The sequence below is a fragment of the Sander vitreus genome, chromosome 15 (genome assembly GCF_031162955.1).
Source record: "Sander vitreus isolate 19-12246 chromosome 15, sanVit1, whole genome shotgun sequence".
In the NCBI taxonomy this organism is placed as follows: domain Eukaryota; kingdom Metazoa; phylum Chordata; class Actinopteri; order Perciformes; family Percidae; genus Sander; species Sander vitreus.
Window position 1 is genome coordinate 28,141,285 of NC_135869.1, and position 10,000 is coordinate 28,151,284.

The 10,000-nt window shown below is 44.2% G+C and overlaps 1 protein-coding gene across 2 annotated transcripts in view; it reads right to left on the bottom strand.

Moving 5' to 3' along the window:
* Positions 1–10,000, bottom strand: part of prr36b (proline rich 36b) — a 49,181-nt gene that overhangs the window by 37,522 nt on the left and 1,659 nt on the right. The window contains exon 2 of one of the 2 annotated variants that reach the window (XM_078269683.1): positions 4,248–4,421. The exons of the other annotated variant lie outside the window; for it this stretch is intronic. The gene's annotated coding sequence lies outside the window, so the exon portion shown is untranslated. The remainder of the gene's footprint in view (positions 1–4,247; positions 4,422–10,000) is intronic. 2 annotated transcript variants of the gene reach the window in all.

The following is a 10,000-nucleotide window of genomic DNA, read 5'->3' on the forward strand; positions in this document are numbered from 1 at the left end:
ATGTGTGTGTGTGTGTGTGTCTGTGTACTTGTGTGTGTGTTTGTCTACTTGTATGTGTGTGTACTTGTGTACGTGTTTTTGATGTGTGTGTGTGTGTGTGTGTGTGTGTGTGTGTACACACTTGTGTACTTGTATGTATGTGTGTGTGTGTACTCGTATGTGTGTGTGTGTATGTGTACTTGTATGTGTGTGTGTGTGCGCGTGTGTGTGTGTACACTTGTATGTGTGTACACCTGTGTGTGTGTGTGTGTACTTGTATATGTGTGTGTGTGTGTGTGTCTGTGTACTTGTGTGTGTGTTTGTCTACTTGTATGTGTGTGTACTTGTGTACGTGTTTTTGATGTGTGTGTGTGTGTGTGTGTGTGTGTGTGTGTACACACTTGTGTACTTGTATGTATGTGTGTGTGTGTACTCGTATGTGTGTGTGAGTATGTGTACTTGTATGTGTACTTGTATGTGTGTGTGTGTGTGTGTGTGTGTACACTTGTATGTGTGTGTGTGTCTGTGTGTGTACGTGTACTTGTATGTGTGTACACTTGTATGTGTGTGTGTGTACTTGTATATGTGTGTGTGTACTTGTATATGTGTGTGTGTATGTGTGTGTGTGTACACTTGTATGTGTGTGTACACTTGTATGTGTGTGTGTACGTGTACTTGTATGTATGAGTGTGTGTGTGTGTGTGTGTGTGTGTGTGTGTGTGTGTGTGTGTGTGTGTGTGTGTGTGTGTGTGTGTGTGTGTGTGTGTATCACTCCTCCTCTTTGAGAATGTCAGCTTCAAGATGCCACATGCTGGCATGGGGCCTGAGACTGTCTATTCAACCTACTCCAAACAACAACAGTAGAGTCACTCAACTCTCCGCCCCATTTAGGGCAAAAATAGTATGTTTTAAATTTCAAGAAGAGCTAACAGTCTGCAACTAAAGATTATTTCACTGTGGATTTATCTGTTGATTATTTTCTCAATTAATCGTAGTTGTTTGGTCTCTAAAATGTCAGAAAATGGTTCCTAAATGTCTTGTTTTGTCCACAACTCAAACATATTTAGTTTACTGTCACAGATGAGAGAAGACACTAGAAAAATACATATTACTTATGTAATACACATAAAAAAAACATTGTACAGTTTGTCAACAGTTGTTGAGTTAGCACCCACTGAGATGAACGGTCCAGACTGATCTCATGAAAGGGCGTACGCCATTATTGGCGTGTTAATCAAGACGCATACTCTCTTTGTAGCGTGTGCATCAACGCCGTTTGGCCTCCATTGACTTACATTACCTTGCGTGTGAATTGACGCCGTAGCGAGTAGTATGAAAGGACGGAAACCTGCGCAGGGAGGCTGGTCGGGGGGGGAGGACGGGTGGCGTGTATGTTAACGCTGTGATAGGGCTGGGCAATATGGAGAAAATCAAATATCACGATATTTTTGACCAAATACCTCGATATCGATACCGCAACAATATTGTAGCGTTGACTATTGGTGCTTTGAAATAGTCATCAGTAATGTGGATATAATGTCTAAGTGGGTAAAGGTAAATAATAGAACAGTTACAACAGTCTGGTAGGTTCAGACAATGACATCACTTTACTGTAACGCAGCCTTTACAACCAGGAGAAGACACTTATGTCATATCACGATATTACGATATCCAAAATATAAGACGGTATCTAGTCTCGTATCACGATATCGATATAATATTGATATATTGCCCAGCTCTACGCTGTGACGTTGCAGACTGCCGCTGTATACAGTGTACACATACACGCAGATAGCTCAAAATGCGTACAGATAACACGCCACTTGGCTTTAGGAAAGTGGCGTGTATGTTTACGCAAAGTCATGATGTCACGTTGGAACTGTTACAAAGTCAGCAACTAAAAAGGTGGGAATAAGACCAGTATAACATTACTCCTAAACGGTGTTGAGGAAGATGAGTGCTACAGGGACTGACAGACACACAGAGATACATCTTTACTCTTCAGAAAACTGGATCAAAAGTAAAGATATGCAGATAAGACGCCACGCTGCTGAATGTTTCATTTACTCTCAGCCAAATCTTGGCAGAACACCAGCGACAGACGAACAGCTGCAACAGCCACCATCAGTCACAGACATGCACTGTCTGAACAGGTAGAGCACAAGAAATAAAGACGCAGTCAATGAAGTATTAGACTGTACTCTGTCAAATAAACCCATTTTGTCTATAAAGTAAGCTTTCTATTTAAGGACTCATTGTTAAGTTATATAACAGCAGTCCAGGATAAGCTTTCATAGCTCTCTCTCTCTGTCTCTCTCTCTGTCTCTCTCTCTGTCTGTGTCTCTCTCTCTCTCTCTCTCTGTGTCTCTCTCTCTCTCTCTCTCTGTCTCTCTCTCTCTGTCTCTCTCTCTCTCTGTCTCTCTCTCTCTCTTTGTCTCTGTCTGTCTCTCTCTCTCTCTGTCGCTCTCTCTCTCTGTCTCTCTCTCTCTCTCTCTCTCTCTCTCTCTCTCTCTCTCTCTCTCTCTCTCTCTCTCTCTCTCTCTCTCTCTCTCTCTCTCTCTCTCTCTCTCTGTCCCTCTCTCTCTCTCTCTCTCTGTCTCTCTCTCTCTCTGTCTCTCTCTGTCTCTCTGTCTCTCTCTCTCTCTCTTTGTCTGTCTCTCTGTCTCTCTCTCTCTCTGTCCCTCTCTCTCTCTCTCTCTCTCTCTCTCTCTCTGTCCCTCTCTCTCTCTCTCTCTGTCTCTCTCTCTCTCTCTCTCTCTCTCTCTCTCTCTCTCTCTCTCTCTCTGTGTCTCTCTCTCTCTCTCTCTCTCTCTCTCTCTCTCTCATTACGGTAGGTATTAATCCGTCGCTGCGACTCAGCTGGTCCAATCTCCAAGGGCGTGTTTTAGAACGTAATAGACGTCTCCTGTTTCAACAGCTAATAGAGAAGACAGCTGGTCAAGTCAGCTACAAACTACAGAACTAAAATGATCCATATTACATTTTATTTCTATGTTTCAAGTTTTAGACAGAGGTTTAACAAGCATATGCGGTCCGACGAGCTAGAGAGTGACTGAAGAGAGGGAGAGGAGTTAGAAGAAAGCCTGAAAAGTCGGAAGTTAGATCGGACGTAGAAAGAGTCGATGCCATGGGGATGATACAGCGTCTTGTCTAGAGGTGTTGAAATTAATCAAATAATCGAGGCATTGAATCGTGGACGTGGACGATGTCGATAACGACGTTTTGCACATTCAGGAAGTGCCATGTGCTCAGTGCTGTAGTTTTAGCTTGAAAAGCAATGTATTAAATATCCTATATGGCTTTAATAGAAAAATGTATTTGATCGAGATATCGAATCGGGAGATCAGTGAGGATTCAAACCTCCAGTCTTGTCCCGTCTCGCTGGTGTAAACTGGCAGGTTTCACAACGTTGCAGACCGGCACATTGCAAGTAGCAGCGAGTTAGCTTTATGTGTCGTGTGGGAGTCGGATGAGGGGTGCTGAGGGTACATGACACCCAGTTGAATCCAGCTGGGGGTTACCAGTGCTGCCTCGATGCCAATCACACCTCACACGATCCCTAAACACTCCCGACCTGAGGTCAGGATTCCGCCTCTGTCCTGCACACAAATAAACCCCCAAACAAAGCCTGCTGCTCCGCAGGGCGTTCCCCAGAGACTGTGGGAGGGATGAGCGAGCAGGGGGAGAGAGGATGAGAGAGGGAGGGAGCAACCAAGAGACACAACAAAGTAGGTTTCCATCAAAATGTTGAACACAGCTGTGAGCAAATGTCAAAACATCGGGCAAATTATGCAACCAAGTGTCCTTTTTTTACATCGGGATGGAGAGTCATTTATGATATATACAGAACAAAGTTGTATATGCATCTTTACTACAGTATAAAAAGCCTTGTGCTTTACTACAGTGTACTAACGTCTTGTTAGGAGAATATTAACTGAAACAAAACATACAGAGGAGGTGAGGTCTTCCCTTCAGGCTTTATACAGCCCCATCGACCTTCACTAATATTATAGGGCACTCTGCATGCAGCCTTAGAGGCACTAAAACACTCGCAGCTGCTCTTTGATAGCTGTCAGCATGCGGTGATAATTGAAGGTAACACAGATCAATATTTCTATCAACTCAGAGTTTCTGTCATCTGCACCACGGTCGGCGGACAGCATTTTTCTGACATTTCCAATCAGGTGGATGGACTTCGGTATGAAGACATAAACATAAATCTGAGAAGAGAAATGTGGCCACTGATGCCATTAATTATCCAGACTTACCTCTTGCACACAGCGGGGCCACAACAAACAAACACACCAGTCTTCTCTCCTGCTGATTGTCAAGTGAACTCCTTAAAGGTGTATAGACCAGTCATTCCTGTCAATTGACTTCCAGTGAGTCAATGACCTGCTGGGACGCTCAATAAGACAAACTGAGGCAGAATGAAGGACCTGCTGGAAGGAAAAAGGAAAAGTCTTTTTTCTTCTTGTTTACTTGGCTGCTGGCACGAACGAGCGACAGATTGTGCGACAGACACCTGGATCACAGAAACATGTGACAAGAAAGGCTGGCACTAATCCTGAGGACGCTTTAGAGCGTCGCACTTAAGAAGTGAAAACTTGCAGGGCAGGATTACAGGACTACGAAAAAATACACCTCTTTGTTATTTACATTCTCTCACTGTAACAAGACAACAAATCAGCAAAAAGGCGAGCATGCCTGCCGCAAAGATTGGCAGAGAATGCCAATGCCGTCACAGTTTCGGGCTGTGCATTGTGTTTACACCACCCCCCTTCCTTCCTACAAACACCAAACAAGCTGATACACACAAAACACACATACAAACACTCAAAACCCTGTCCTTCCCATGGTGCATCCTGGCGCGGAGAAACTCGGCCCCCTGGGGACAGGCAGATTAACACATGACAGAGCTTGTTAACCCTGGACAAAGAGAGATGCTAATCTTGTACAGTCGGCCTTGACTGCCCTAAAACTGTACACAGTAGCTACAGAGAGAGAGAGAGAGAGAGAGAGAGAGAGAGAGAGAGAGAGAGAGAGAGAGAGACAGACAGACAGAGAGACAGAGAGAGAGACCAAGAAAGACAAGAAAGAACAAGGGAGGGACACGCAGCAGTAACAGAGGCCTCAGTATGTCCCAGAAACTAGACAATACCGTGTGGGAGGCAGGGCGAGAGGGGGCCACCAGCCCCGAAACAGAGAAGCCAGACTACAAACAACGGCGAGGGCCCTACTGCAGCCTGGCTGAGCTCCACCGCCTGCAGGGACGGCCAGCAGGGCAGCACAAAGCTCAACTGGGTGGATATTGATCGCACAGGAGAAAGTGGGGAGCCAGGCTAGCAGCTCCACAGATAAGAAGGAACAGAGACAGACAGAGGAAGTGCATTAGTACGCCAGGCTCCTCTGATGCTGTTAGCTCTCTCCCCTGGGAGATAAGGCGGGGGGGGGGCAGAGAGAGTGGGTGAGCACCAAACAGCAAGACAAGGAGAGAGACAGGGGACCCAACAGAGAGGCAACAGAGAAATAAGGCTAATTTGTAACTTGAAGAGCTGCTGGATCATCTCCATGATGGGCCGTCTGCCCACAAACAGGCTCCTCTTTGGGGGTAAATGAGATCAGGCCACCCCCAGACCAGCTGGTGGCTTGGATCAATGACACTAGAAAGAGTAGATATAGAGATGGAGGAGGAGGGCAGAGGAGAGGAGGCATCTGGACAGGATGGCAGAAAACACACCCAAGAGGCTTTGGCGCTCCCGGGGACACGGACACACTCACGCAAAGTACAAGTGGAACGAGCGTGTCCATAAGAGGATTATGTCCTCCTGTTTGAAGTGGAACAAGGCACGTTCTAGAGGGAATCTGATCCTCGCAGGACGGCCGACAGCATGGATGGTTGACCAGATCGGCACCAACTTACTAAAGCTTTCTAAGAACAAACCATAACCAGAAGACAAACCTAGGGACCTGTGGAGCACGCAGAGGTTTAGGGGCCCTTCCTCAAGAAAATGTTAGGGTTTTTAAATGAAAGAAAATGCAATTTCATATCCTTTTTGACCATTATTATTACCATATCTGTTTCTTAAACGTTGTAAAAGCTGGAGCAGATCATAAATAAATTAACCTGAAAACGTTTAAAGACAAAACTTGCTGAAGAAGTCCACTGAGGGATGACTACAACCATTAGATTTGAGAAAGACCATTTAGTTACATTCCATCCGGGTTAGGTGATGCCCAAAACAGCTTGGGTGCTGCGCCTAAGCCTTATAAAACAGGTAGGGTAAACACCACACAACTGGCCTCAAAACACACCACAACATCTGCCAGAAACTCCTTTTCCCACATCCACAACGACCGTAAACATACATTAAGCACTTAACTCTCTGTGACAGCAAACTCATGCATCGAGGCAGAGCTCAGCCAGATTTGAACGTCACCAGGAGAAATTCATATGACGGGGAAATGAATCGGCCCCTGCAGCTGCCTATGGTAAAGGGACTCAATCATTCTGTCAACACCAGTGTCTGGCACAAATGCCAATCATTCCACACGTGGCTGGGTAGCCTCTGACATCATCTCGACCACATCAGGCACTGGGCCAGTACAGCAACGTCAATGTAAAGAGGGACCCTTTGAGCCAAAGGTGCTGAAGCAAAACCTAGCGACAGACCACCGTTTTTGATCTCCAACGCTGTGTTACACCAAACACCCGGGCACCGCAAACACATTGTGCCATGCAAATGTTGGTCTTGAAGCCTAGCAACAAGGCCTTGAACCATGTCCATCATCCATCCTCCCACCAGAGGAATTCAGAGCTTCCAAACACAGCAAATTACTGCAGCTGCTGGCAAATACAGCCTCAAAACCGCACCGCCATTTGCCAACTGCATGCCCTGACAACTGTGATAACCAAGGCTGCCATCGGGACTCGGAGCAACAAGAGTATCTCTGCTTCATCTCCACGACGCAAAGAGCCTGTGGCCGTTTCCTCAAGCCTCAATCACCCAGAAGACAGAGAAGGAAATTCAGCCAAACATACTTTTTCTTGGTGTTTTGATAATCTTTTAACAAGAAGCTATTGTGTATATATATATATATATATATATATATATATATATATATATATATATATATATATATATATATATATATGCTGTTGTGCTGGGACTGTTGCTGTTGTTTGCCATAACCTTCCTGTTGTCAAAACTGTTCAAAAAGTGTCTATATCAGAAATGTGGGTTTATGAAGTTATTTAAGATGGTCTTGAAAACGGGATGTAGTTGGAAGACGTGGATTACTGGCTGTAATTGTGAAAAATAACTAAATTAGGTACAATAATCTTTTCTTTGTGGACAAGAAATGTGGGTTTCCAAAATAAAAGAATGTTTAAAAAAAAGTGACCAAAATGTCGGCAAAAGCTTCAGAAACGTGGGGGGGGGGGGAAGACGCACAAAAACGTCCAAAAGGTGCAGAAAAAAACGTTGGGGAAAAAGTGACAAAAACATCAGTGGAAAAGCAACAAAAGTGTCGAAAAAGACGTCCAAAACGTTGAAGAAACGTTTACATTTTGACCCAGAAAAACTAAAAGTTGCACGGTCGACGGGAAGCCAACACAGGGGTTACAGCAGAGCTAAAAGGGTTGGTGGTCAGTTTTAAAGACGGCAGAAAGTGTAATGGTCATGGCTTCAGTCTGATGACCAGAGGCACAGGCTTGACCTTGTCACAATGGAGGATTTCGGAGCTCTGGGGGGGGGGGGTTGGATCTGAGTCACACACCAACCAAACACACAGGTCTATTAATGAGACAATCATCTCCCTCTCTCAGGGCGGGGGCGTGGGTCAGACAGGATAATGTTAAATGCCCCTTCAGTACGAGAGTATGAAAGACCAAACTGTATGTGAACATATGCTGTGACCACATTTAAGCATGTTTTGCAAAGAATAATCCAAACAGAAGAGGAACATTGATCGTTCACTGAAGATATATTTCAGCGTTATTACCGTAGCTCTCATTCTCATGTTTCATCATTATCAATTAATTGCGTTTAGGGGCCAATTAACACGTATTTGCATTATCTTATTAATCTTCCAATCATTTTCTCATTTGCTTAATTAATGGTTTTGTCTTAAATGTCAGAAAATAATGAAAAATGCCCATAATATATTTTCCACAATCCATGGTGGCATAACGTGTTGACGTCGCTTGATTTGTCCGACCAACTGTCCAAAATCCAAAGCTATTCAGATTTCTGTCATATATGACGAAGAAAAGCAACAAGTCAACGAGAAAACATAAATACATAAATAAATGACTGAACTGACCAAAAGAGTTGCTGATTATTTCTTTGACGGCTGTGTGTGTGTGTGTGTGTGTGTGTGTGTGTGTGTCTCTGTGTATCTGTGTGTGTGTGTGTGTGTGTGTCTGTGTGTGTGTCTGTGTGTGTGTCTGTGTGTGTGTCTCTGTGTGTGTGTGTGTGTGTGTGTGTGTGTGTGTGTGTGTGTGTGTGTGTGTGTGTGTGTGTGTGTGTGTGTGTCTCTGTGTGTCTGTGTGTGTGTCTGTGTGTGTGTGTGTGTGTCTCTGTGTGTGTGTGTGTGTGTGTGTGTGTGTGTGTGTGTGTGTGTCTGTGTGTGTGTGTGTGTGTGTCTCTGTGTGTCTGTGTGTGTGTGTGTGTGTGTGTGTGTGTGTGTGTGTGTGTGTGTGTGTGTGTGTGTCTCTGTGTGTCTGTGTGTCTCTGTGTGTCTGTGTGTGTGTGTGTGTGTGTGCGTGTGTCTGTGTGTGTGTGTGTGTGTGTGTGTGTGTGTGTGTGTGTGTGTGTGTGTCTGTGTGTGTGTGTGTGTGTGTGTGTGTGTGTGTGTGTGTGTGTGTGTGTGTGTGTGTGTATCTGTGTGTGTGTGTGTGTGTGTCTCTGTGTGTGTGTGTGTGTGTGTGTCTCTGTGTGTGTGTCTCTGTGTGTGTGTGTGTGTGTGTGTCTCTGTGTCTCTGTGTGTCTGTGTGTGTGTGTGTGTGTGTGTGTGTGTGTGTGTGTGTGTGTGTGTCTCTGTGTGTGTGTGTGTGTGTCTGTGTGTGTGTGTGTGTGTGTGTGTGTGTGTCTGTGTATATGTGTGTGTGTGTGTGTCTCTGTGTGTGTGTGTGTCTCTGTGTGTGTGTGTGTGTGTGTGTGTCTCTGTGTCTGTGTGTGTGTGTGTGTGTGTCTCATCTCTTGCTGAATTAATACATTACTGACAATAATAAATGATATAAAGAAAGTGAAGCTACCAAAGCCCAAACCGATGTCATAACCAAAGCATCAGCTCATCAAAGCTCGGCTAAACAAACACATCTTAGCACTTCTGAGCCAATAAGCACATTTTTTAAAAGATAATAGTTGTTACAGCTTTGATTTACAATCTGATTATTAATCACTTTAATTACAACTCTCTGTAATAGTTTGCCAAGCCACTCATTAATTCATATAATCACCATTTCAGCATTAGTAACTGTGTTAGTCAGGGTTTCTGCAGGTTTCACCAAGTCAGCTTTGTTAGACCTTTTGAAGACCTATATCACGACACAAACCGTCAAACGTCAGAGTCAGGAAACATCATCTGAAACAATTCCTCGATTTCCTCATTCACATTATAGGACGGGTGTCCTAATGCAATCTAATCACCATTTTAGCATTAGTAGCTTTGTTAATATACACCCCCTCTGCTTAAATGGAGGATTATTTCAGACACAATACGGTCTCATTCATACCTCACTTCTTATGTCTTATTGACATGGGCGGCTAACACCGTAGACACTCACACACTCTGGATTCTGGCTGACAAAGTCATGCATCCTATTAGAAAAACAACAAGTAACAAGGACAAAGAAAATATGTAACTATGGTGTCCACAAAGAAAAGATTATTGTACCTAATTTAGTTATTTTTCACAATTACAGCCAGTAATCCACGTCTTCCAACTACATCCCGTTTTCAAGACCATCTTAAATAACTTCATAAAGACAGAGTGTGGTTTTTTAATGGCAGCTAGA